An 11,339-nucleotide genomic window follows, 5' to 3' on the forward strand; every position below is an offset into this window, starting at 1 on the left:
AGGATTAATTCCTTGAATACACCAAGCCGCGGCGCCTTTAGCAGCTGGAGCCACAGCCGGGGTAATATATAGTGTGCCACTGAATAGACAACTAGATAGATCGGCGCCTCATAAATGCTATATATTAATAGTTTTTGGTTCAGAATAATGTAAATTTAAGGATTATGGTTTAAATTTTGGAGGTTCAGTTTTATGTTTGGCTTCATGTGCAGACTTTCCATCAGAGCAATTGTCGCCAGAGCAAATGTCATGGAACCGTTGACTATTGTAGGGTAGCCATGAATAGAAAGAATGAAAATCTCTGCAGAGATAATTGTTTAGCCAAGTAGAGCCAAAGAATGCTGAAAAGGAATGAATTGTACCTTTTCTGAACAATAGCGAATGAAAAACATGAAGAGAGGAGAGAGAGACTAGACTTTTAACCCGGCTCACACTGCGATTCGTTGCAATCCAAGTTTCAAACAAATTGCAATAAAATTTGATCTAGACATACCGACCAATAAAATCTTAGTGATCAATATCTTAGAAATCGAAATTGAGTCTAGTTAAAGTTCCAACCTCCCTGTATGATAAAAAACAAATTCAAATCCAAATAATGACGTCATCATTGGCTGCGACTTGAAGCCGATTTGGACTTTACTCTGACCACAGGGCATGCTGCGAAGCAAAATTATGTTTTGATTATTCCTAATATGCCGAACTTAAAATGAAATAATCTTACTTCTTGGAACTTTCGCATTTAATGCAAAAATCATTAAATCGCTTCGTGTTGCATAGCATGCACTGGCCATTAGAAGGGAAGTGGGAGGGGGGGGGTAATCAGTATAGAGGAGTAGAATGAGAGAGTAGAAGGGAGAGAAAAAGGAAGAGTGGAGGGTATATATAGCAATTCAACATAATTTACACATGTCCAATGTGACACAAAAAATGTGTAAAGACAAAGAAAGACTTGAGTACATTGTAGAAAAGGAGAGAGTGAGAGAAAGAGGGGGGGGGCAATTATGATCAGAATGAGTGATGGGTTGCAATCAAATGAGGACAAGGTCCATATTCTCAAAAGAGTCTTCACTTGTACCATGGTACAACACCAAGAACAAAGCACATTTCTGCTACATAATTACGCTTATTTCATTGTGTCCGCTATTAAAGAAAAATCCAATTACACAAGCATGTTTTTTGTAAAGCGCACTAAAATACACGACTGAATGGAGCTGATAGTAACAAAAAATTTGCATGGTACAATTGAAATTTTTATTGAGAATATGGGTCTAAGAGATCAAAACACCAATAATTCAGACAGTTACAGTGCACTGTGAAGTATTCTCTTTATATTTACAGATATATTTCATACCTCCTGAAACACATAATATGCACTGATCAAGTGCATATACCAGTACGCACATGCATGTATCATAGATTCATATATTAGTTTCTCCCTTTCCTTTATCCTTTTATACAATAATTTCAAATTCATGTCAGTCGATACTGAAAATATTCTTTAATAATTTATATTGTTTATAGGCTGATGCTACAATATCTCCAACAATAATCAAGAGTAAAAATAAATGATAAAACTAAACTGATGTGTGTTTTGATTCATCATGGAAGAAAGTCAAATTACGAAAGAGAAAATAAACCTATTCATCTGGACTTACTTTCATGAAGCAGAGAAAAGTTTCATATTGGATCCTGGACCCTTCTTTAGCTTGTCTGAATTGGCGGGAAATTGTCGCTGACATTATTCCCGCCAATTCAGATGAGCTGAAGAAGCGTCCCAATGGGACGTAAAACTGTTCTCTGTTTCATAAAAGTCCAGGTAAGTGTTTCTTAAAGCTGTAAAATTACCCACAACTTTACGCCAGACTGGAACATATTTTAAGGTCATAAATCAATTCTGTAGGGATATCACTTAGCCCAAGAAAGGATCACCAGTCATGCCTAAAGTCATTTGTATCTTACAAACTGCTTTATGAAACACCCACAGATGGAGTATCTATTTTCTACTTCGTAAATAATACTAAAAAACATATGTAACCTTCAGATGTATATTCAATCAAAGGACAAGTTTACAGAATATTAACCATCATATTAAAATTAACATTTTAAAAACAGAAAAAATGCTAAACGTGCTAGCATCACTGCATACATTTGCATAAATAAAATGAGTTGCTTTATCCATGGACGTATCAAACTGCTCCAGAACCCCCCCCCCCTTCCTAAAACAAAATCCCCATTCGAAGTAGATTGCATTTTGAATGAATTCAAAGTACTCTTACAAAATTCCTACAGCATTCTAAACATATTGAACACATTGTGAGAGCTGAATAGCGGGGGGAAACTTGACCAGCTGATGATTGTACAACAGTCATTCCAATTTTGCTTGATTCAGAATAAATGTGATGGGGCCTTAAGTATTTTTTTTCATAACTATTATAATTCTGTTCTAACCAACTAGCTCCAAATAGTAAACATCAACCCCATAGAGATGCGATTCATTTGGCACATCAAGAGTTAAAGGTAAATGCCAGTTTTGGTAACGATATCAAAATGAGTTTGTACAAAATCCAATGAAATGACCACCAAAGTGTCTGTTTGTATAAATAAAGAATATGTGCCAAAGGATTCTGGAAGAAATTGTGTAATTGCTGAGAAATTAGCGAACAAGCACGGGATTCGGGTCAAGTGTCGGGCACGACATTCAAAGCAATAATAATACACTGTCCCACGTGCGCTTATCTGTGTCGCTGATCTTCAGTGTGAATATTTTGCAGCGTAGATTTCAAGATTTCACAAAGTTCAGTTTATGTGACTGTACCAGATCTAGATCCTCGATGATATACTGACAATTAAGACTTCAACTTTTGCTTCAACCATCCCAATGTTTTTTAAAATAATTTGAAACATCAACAAAATTCATGTTACAACGCTGAATCCTTTATTCTTATTTTCCTAAGTGTACCAAAGCTGTGAAAAAACAGAGTTTCCATTTTCAGGCAACCTTAAATAAATATCACATCTAAAATGACAGGATTTGAACATATTCATCACCCCTACACACTTATAGTATTTCATATTGCATAATAAGTACACATTTATAAGACGGGGGAGCATTTCATGGGGTGAAGTTTGCTTTCTGCCGATCAGATGCAAGGTTTTCCATAGCTTTTAACAGCATCAGACAAAATCAAAAACCTATCACTTCATGAAATGCTCCCCATTTCTGACATCCAACGACAAAAAGGAAATAAGAGCAGATCATGAAACTCCATAGTTATTTTGGTCTTGATTTTAAATAAAAAAATATTTTTCGTTACTCCTGTAACACAATGCTTATCAACATGGAATTCTCAATTAGAGTAGGCATGGGCGCCTTTGGGTGGTGTATCGTCAAATTTCGAAAATTTAACAGTCATAAGGGAGAGGGTTTTGTCAAGCTAGAGAGACGGAGAGTGTTATATCACTGCTGCCTATGATAGCAAGGTGATTGGTCTTCACTGAGGAAATAGTGAAAGTCTATTCTTGTAATTTTTGGACTTTCATTTGGATGATATATTGTAATGAACCTATCAAATAAAAGGCATGGTCACACCGCCCGAGCATTGTTGGAGCGGTCGTGGAGTGGAGAGAAAAAAATCATCACCGCTCGCTACCGTTCACCATTTTCGATTTCGATTGTTTTTTTCATTTTTGTTTTCGATTTTTTTCCCCAAATTTTATGACCGAAATTCGACCCTCTCTTCCTACTGCTCCAACAACTCTCGGGCGGTGTGACCAGGCCTTAATGACCCTTGCACAAAACTCTCTACAAATATGGTACTACATGGATTAAATTTTTACCACAAAATAGATCAATGTCACTTATCAATTACTGTGCATCTCTTTGGTATCATTGTATTTGAATGATTTCAATATCATTGGGGATTTACATCATAACTTAATCTAGTTTGGACATGCTCCTAGAGTCAGTAGCATGTCCGAATCCTTTACCCAGCGACCACTGTGGACTCAGAAAAGTTCCCCCATATTCGCCTCTCAATAAATAGATTTGGAAATGACTTCTACCTTCCCTTGTAACAAATAAAATTTTAAAAGAATTATTTTTGATGAACCTATCCAGTGGAATAGCATACCAGCAATCATCAAAAAATTATAAATCTCTGCAACATCTACTGTCTGGCTCTGTGCTGTCTTGTGCTGTACGTGTAAGTTACTTGAGATGTAATGTGTTGTATTGTGACCCTGTGTTGTCTCATAAGATACATATACCTTTTCATGGAGATGTATGATACTATAGGACTATTATTAATATGTTATATTCAATACATAAATACAAAATAAAAATCTCTCTGCAACATCTTGAAGGTTTATTCAAGGCTCATTTTCGTGACCATTGCAATGTTTCCTAATTCAACATAATCTTCCCAAATATTTTTCCTTCCTAATCTTTTCTTGTGTCCTATCTATAGCTTTCATTATTCTCTACTCAATAGCACCTTGTGTGTATCACTTATGTAGTGTAAATGTTAAGTATTTTAGGGGGTGTCATCACTGAACAGCAAAGAGCATATTGGGACGACCCTACATCCTCAATAATCATGTTGATGTCGATACAATGTCAACATATACAATGTCAACATATTTGTTTTTCAAATGTGAACAAAAAATCAAAATGTCCCTCTTCACAGGCTCAAAAACAAACTCTGACAAGGGCATTTGAGGAACTGCGAGGGAATACTCAGACTATTTGTTAAGTGGCGACCCCATGCCAGAAATCAGCATCAGAATAGGCAGGTGGGATCATATGCTACAGCTCTGGAGGAATTCTGTGCAAGACAGAGGAAAGGACATGGTGGCGTTATGGTAAAAATACATGGATGCGAAACTGACTCATCAGTTAATGTGAGGATTCAGTGACGACGAAGTCTGTTCCCGTCTAACCCGTATGAGGCCAAGGAAAATGGCCTTCAGTGCACTTAAGAAGTGAGGATAATGGACCGAGCAGTGTGAAACCTTGGTGGTGAAGCTAGACGATTGGTCCTTAATGACCCTCCTCATAAGCAAACACGAAAAAGAGCATTAAAGGAATTGCAGTAGGAATACTCAGACCACTATTAAAGCGGCGACCCCAAGGCAGAATTCAATGCCACATCTCAGCATCAGCATGAGCAGGTGGGTCCATATGCCATTGCATGCTCTGGAAGGCATTCTGTGCACGATAGAGGAAAGGACTTATAGAGGCATTATGGTAAAAGACATTCTTCCAATAAAGTATTGTCGCAATCACATACCTGACCTGTGTTTGACCTGACATGTCATATAGTTAGGCAGATGTAACATTTTGACCACCAGATAATAAGTAGGGCCTCTATTTCCACTGACCAGAGGAAGTGGTCCGATACATAAATTTGTCTGGGAAATGACAGGCCCAAGGTACATGAATGTCTTACATTGTATGTGATGACAAAAACATGTTTCCAGGGGTGGTCGAGTTTTGACCATCACCAGGGTATATAATGGGGTGACATTGATTGGAAGAGAGAGTTATTCTTCGATATGAGAAACTTCTCTGGATAGTTTGATCTGATTAAAATGAACCAAATGAACCTGCACATACGCCTGTAGTCTACATTTTGTATGAGTTCGTAGCAGACTTAACAGTGTAGTAGCGGCTGCCTTGGGGGCCGGGGTTCAGATATTCTCGGAGGACTTCGTGAAGACTCGGCGGGGTTTCCGACCTGTGACCCGAGGTCGCGGGTCGTATACTCTCCATGGCTCACATGTGTCGGGACCTTTGAACTGAAAGCATAATTTTGCCGAAACTCCTGAAAGAGCTGTTTCTTGTTTTGATACCAAGCTGGGCAGACTTAAGTACAGGTAAGTGGATTCTTTATTTGAACTTAGGACCTGCGCGGCTTCATTGGCGTCACGGATTGGACCTGTGAAATTTTGGGCCAAACCTAGCTCAAGAAAATTAGGTTAGGTTATGCACCAATTTGTATAGTACCCGTTTATATTTGAATTGCTTTTCTGCGATAGTGCTGTGATTTATTATTGATTTGTTGTTCCGATTATTGTGTTAATTGCATTGTGTAGCGTGTGGACCCACCTACTCATTTTAGTGGGGAGTCCGTTGATCTTTAATAATTGCTAGTCTGTGTGCCAGACTCGGTTTGACAAATTTTGCCGGTTAGTCTGGGTTTCAGACTTATTGTTGTTTATACTGCTTTAATCAGCGATTAACGTTTGGATAATACTGGATATATCTATATAGGAATATAGAAGCCATATACATACATTCAGCTGCAATTGTAGCTGTGTATAATTAATTTGCTACCCTTTCTTTTTAAGGGTGATAAGTATTGGCTTATTTCCAGTACATTGATGAGAATAATTCCGATCAGTTTGTTATTGAAATTAGGGGGAGGTTACGTCTTCTGCGATTTCTCGTTAGCATACTGTGCAGGAGCCATCACAAGGGCGGTGGTGGATCGACTACCGGGCACTTAATTCGGTGACCCGGAAAGATGTATATCCTCTGCCTAATATAGAGTAGTGCCTGGATACTTTGGCTGGGAATTCGTGGTTCTCCAAACTCGATGCCAATTCGGCATATTATCAAGTTAAGATCAAGCCGGAGGACTGTAATAATATAATTAGAGAATAATCAGAGACGGGAGCTGCTATTGGAACAACTCAAAGGCAGTACGAGACTACCTCTTAGTCGATCTTTTCGATTTTGGAATAATTTACCGTATTTTATTAAAACATGCCAAACCCTCAATTCTTTCAAACGTTACTACAAATTACATCTTCCAAGTTTGTATTCTTCATTTGCTTGTATAACTACGCTATATATTTTGAAATTGTGTGTTAATATCTGTTTTCATTTATGTTATCTGTTTTTGTAATATTTATCGATTTTGTCTTATCGTTGTTGGCTCAAGAAGGCTGCTCCTTTTTGTTGGCCCCTCATTCTCATTAATATGTTTTTTGTATGTTGTGACAATGTTTTACTTATGAACCTTAGGTATGTTTTTAATGTTTTTATTTGAAGTATTAATAAATTGAATTGAATTGAATACACAAACTTCCATTTGCTACAGCAATACATGAAACCAGTATTTCTTCTGGAGATTCTTCTTCTTCAGCAGAGGCTCATTCAGAGAGTGAGACATCAGCCATCCTTGGCAGTTTCACTTCAAATTCGTATAGTTCTGCTGTGTCTTCTTCTGCTTACATGTCTACCTCTGCTTCACCTTCTGCTTCAACTTCTGCTGTGCCTTTTACTTCCTCTTCAAGTCCTGCTGTGATTTCTTCTACTAGGTCTATTTCGGCTGGCACTGAGCCAAGTTCTTCAAGAAGAGTGGTAACTACCTCGACAGAAACAGTTGGTGACTATTATAACTACTGTCGAGAAAATTGTGATTGGGTCATCACCAACAAATTGGACTGCATTCCCCCCTTTGGTGGACTTGGTCTGACTGTTGAGATCGACATATCAAAGTTTGGTAAACGCAAGTACCATCGAGGGCGTGCCGTTGAAGGGCAGTGGGTGTTTGGAGGCATCTGCAGAGAGACGAGGGACATTTTCTTGGTTCCTTTAAAAGATAACAAGAGGGACAGAACAACTCTTGAACCACTCACTTTACAGCACATCAAAGCTGGTAGTACCATAATCAGTGACTGCTGGAAGGCATACGACCAACTTGGACTTCAAGGATTTAATCATTCCACAGTCAACTATTCGTTACATTTCGTCGACCCGCAGACAAACGAACACACAAGGTCTATGGTGTGAGGTGAAGAGGCAGTTGAGCGAAATGTACGCAAGACAAGGAAATTGGCATCTTCATCTGTTACAATATATGTGAAGGCAGCACAACCGAGACAAAGATTTTTTTGAAAAGTTTCTGAAGGATGCAGCAGAACTGTACAACCCCAACAAGTAAATAAATGGTAAGTGAACTCGATTACATTAATTATCTTGATATATAGTACACGGTTCAAATGTAATGAAACATTTTGTCCATGCTTCTGCTTCAACTTCTGCTGTATCTTCTATTTTTTCTTCAAGTCATGCTATGCCTTCTACTTATACTAGTTCTACTTCTGCTGGTTCTGAGCCAAGTTCTTCAAGAAGAGTGGTAACTACCTTGACAGAAACAGTCAGTGACTACTATAATTACTGTTGAGAAGTTTGTGAGTGGGTTATCACCAACAAATTGAACTGGAATCACCCCCATTGGTGGACCTGGTCTGACTGTTGAGATCGACGAATCGAAGTTTGGTAAACGCAAGTACCATCGAGGGCTTGTCGTTGAAGGGCAGTGGGTGTTTGGAGTCATCTGCAGAGACATTAGGGACATTTTCTTGGTTCCTTTAAAAGATAACAAGAGGGACAGAACAACTCTTAAACCACTCATTTTACAGCACATCAAATCTGGTAGCACCATAATCAGCGACTGCTGGAAGGCATACGATCAACTTGGACTTCAAGGATTTAATCATTTCACAGTCGACCATTCCTTATGTTTCGTCGACCCGCAAACGAACGAACACACAAACAACATTGAAGGCCTATCTATGGTGGCAGGTGAAGAACACAGGACGAGGAAATTGGCATCTTCACCTGGTGGAATATATGTGGAGGCAGGTTCTGGTGGAAGATGTCGGGGGTGCACCCGCATGCCCTGTTGGCCCGTTGGCTTGTGGAATGGGCTCAGTCACGACAACTGTTACACCCCAACTTCCTGGTGAAAGCTGGGAAACTCCATTCCTTGGAGTTTTGTCTAGAACTGGCTGATAGCCAGTATATGCTGGCACGCGAAGCTGGCGACGCTATCTGGGTGGAGTGTCTCCAGGACAGGGACAGGGAACCAAATTGGCAGAAATGCGAGAAGAATTATTTAATTGAAGTAATAGCAGACAGGATCCACATAATCAATAACAAGGCTACAAATCACACTACAAATTCAAGGAAAATCAATGCATGGAAAGAGATTTATCAACAATTTGTTAATAAGTATGGACAGAAGTGGAGTCTGACTCAAATGAAAGAGCAGTGGAAGAGGTGCAGTGTCACTGCGAAAAAGGAGTATGGGGCATACACCAGGGTGACAAGAAAAACTGGGGGTGGGCCTCCACCATAGGCCCCCTCCCAGATGACCTAGTTCATAAAGGACATTCGTCCCAATAATTTCATCCAATTGAACAATCGTTTTGATGACGACGCCGATCAGGACAACGACGCAATATCGGCGTCGGAGTTTATCTAATTTTCTAATTTTGTAATTCAGTTTTTAATGTGGGCTACACACAAAATGCATGTGAAAGTGCGAATTCTGCAATATGGACACGTCTTCCAAAAGAAACCTTTGTTTCCAACACTGTATTCAAGAAAGGAGTTGCAATGGGTGTGGTGACTTTCAACGATGGACAGTGAGGAATAGCATCTATTCTGCTGGAACTGGGCATCAAAGCAGGAGCACACTCAATACAAGCCTACCACGCAATGGACTGGAAACGCGTACAACAGAGTGAAAAACGTGCCAAAGAAGAAGAGAATAGCGGTAAGACAAGCACATAAATCAAGGGAAGAAACGTTTATTGAGGAAGGGGGAGTTACTTATGAGGCTGGTGCCTTCTAAGATAGTAAATTAACCACTTTAAACTGTATGAATGAAGTCCAAATTTCACTTGAATTGTAATTTTTCCCAAATATCTCCTGTCTAATTTTCGTCATATTTGAACTACTTGACTTATATTGCGATTTTCTCAAAATACATATTTAAACACAAAAATTCAAATTTCTCAGTAACTGTTTACACAAATCCAAATTACTTCATATTTGGCACTTTGGTTCATTTTGACATGACCTATGTCTCTACAGAGCCATTTTTGCATTATGTTCCCCTTAATTTGAGAAAATGAATTAGGCATTTACTGCCAAAACTGATTGTGGAGGGTCAAAAAGAGTACTAGATGGGTAAAAAAAGATGAAAAATGGCTCTGTACGGACATTCGGGATGCTTTTACCTTCAGATTACAAAAAAAATTGCAGCAAAACAAAGTTTAGTTTTCTCTAGATTTGTGTTTTTCTAGGTATCTATGTATTCTATTGTTTTGCGGTTGCCATGGTAACCGCGAAAGTGAATGCGGAAAAAAACAGTGTTAAGTTACAATGCCTCTGAGAGACCATTTTATAGTGGTTTTGAGTGTAAAAAAAATCAGGATTAAGAAAATAGCTTTCTTAGAAATGAGTCCCCTTAATAATCATGGAGGATACAGGAATTAAGAAGGACAGAAAACCAAATTGGCAGAATTGTGAGAAGAATTATTTAATTGAATTAATTGCAGATAGGATCCACATAATCAATAATAAGGCTACAAATCATACAACAAATTCAAGGAAAATCAGTGCATGGAAGGAGATTAATCAACAATTCGTAACTAAGTATGGAGAGAAATGGAGCTTGGCTCACATGAAAGATCAATGGAAGAGGTGCAGAGTCGCTGCAAAAAAGGAGTATGGCCTTTACACTAGAGAAATCAGGAAAACTGGAGGTGGGCCTCCACCAAAGACCCCCTCCCAGATGACTCAATTGATAAAGGACATTTGATTTCACTCAATTATCCAATCCCTTCGATGACGACGCCGATCAGGACAATGACGCAATATCGGCGTTGGAGTTTATCTAATTTTCTAATTTTGTAATTCTGATAGTTTTTAATGTGGAATATGAAATGAAATAAAATGAAAGTACAATTCCTGGAATGAAGTTGGCCTAGCTCAAGTGGTAAAAGCTGCAACTCAATTTGAGTCAATTGAAAAACAGTAAAGAGGCATATTTGCGCTTGATACAGTTCAAGTCTGTCAACACTGCATGACAAGGATCAATTTTCTACCAGAGAGGGGTGATGTAATGGCCAATGTGGACACACCCATTTCTTCAGTCGGGCACAAGAATCACACGTCTAGTCAAAAACAGAGTCTCTTCTAACTTCATTTTCTAAAAGGAAACCAGATCAGACAGAATCTGAAATTCCAGTTGGGGGGATACAAATCATCATATCTGTCATGGATATTTCAACACAAAAGTCACATACGGTAATGCATATGATATTGGATACATGTACTATGACACCCAGCTGTTGATACAAATAATTTGCCATTATGGTGTGTGGAACCAAACAGACAGATTCCAGATCTGCATCTATCAAGGTAGAAAATAATTTTCACTTTTAGGAAACCAAATCATGACCCTCATCAGTTGGAACGTTGAGAAGCGTGGACTGCACATTTGCCACCCACAATAATGACATGCAAGAACTTTGCGAAG

The sequence above is a fragment of the Lytechinus variegatus genome, chromosome 19, assembly GCF_018143015.1.
Source record: "Lytechinus variegatus isolate NC3 chromosome 19, Lvar_3.0, whole genome shotgun sequence".
Lineage (NCBI taxonomy): Eukaryota > Metazoa > Echinodermata > Echinoidea > Temnopleuroida > Toxopneustidae > Lytechinus > Lytechinus variegatus.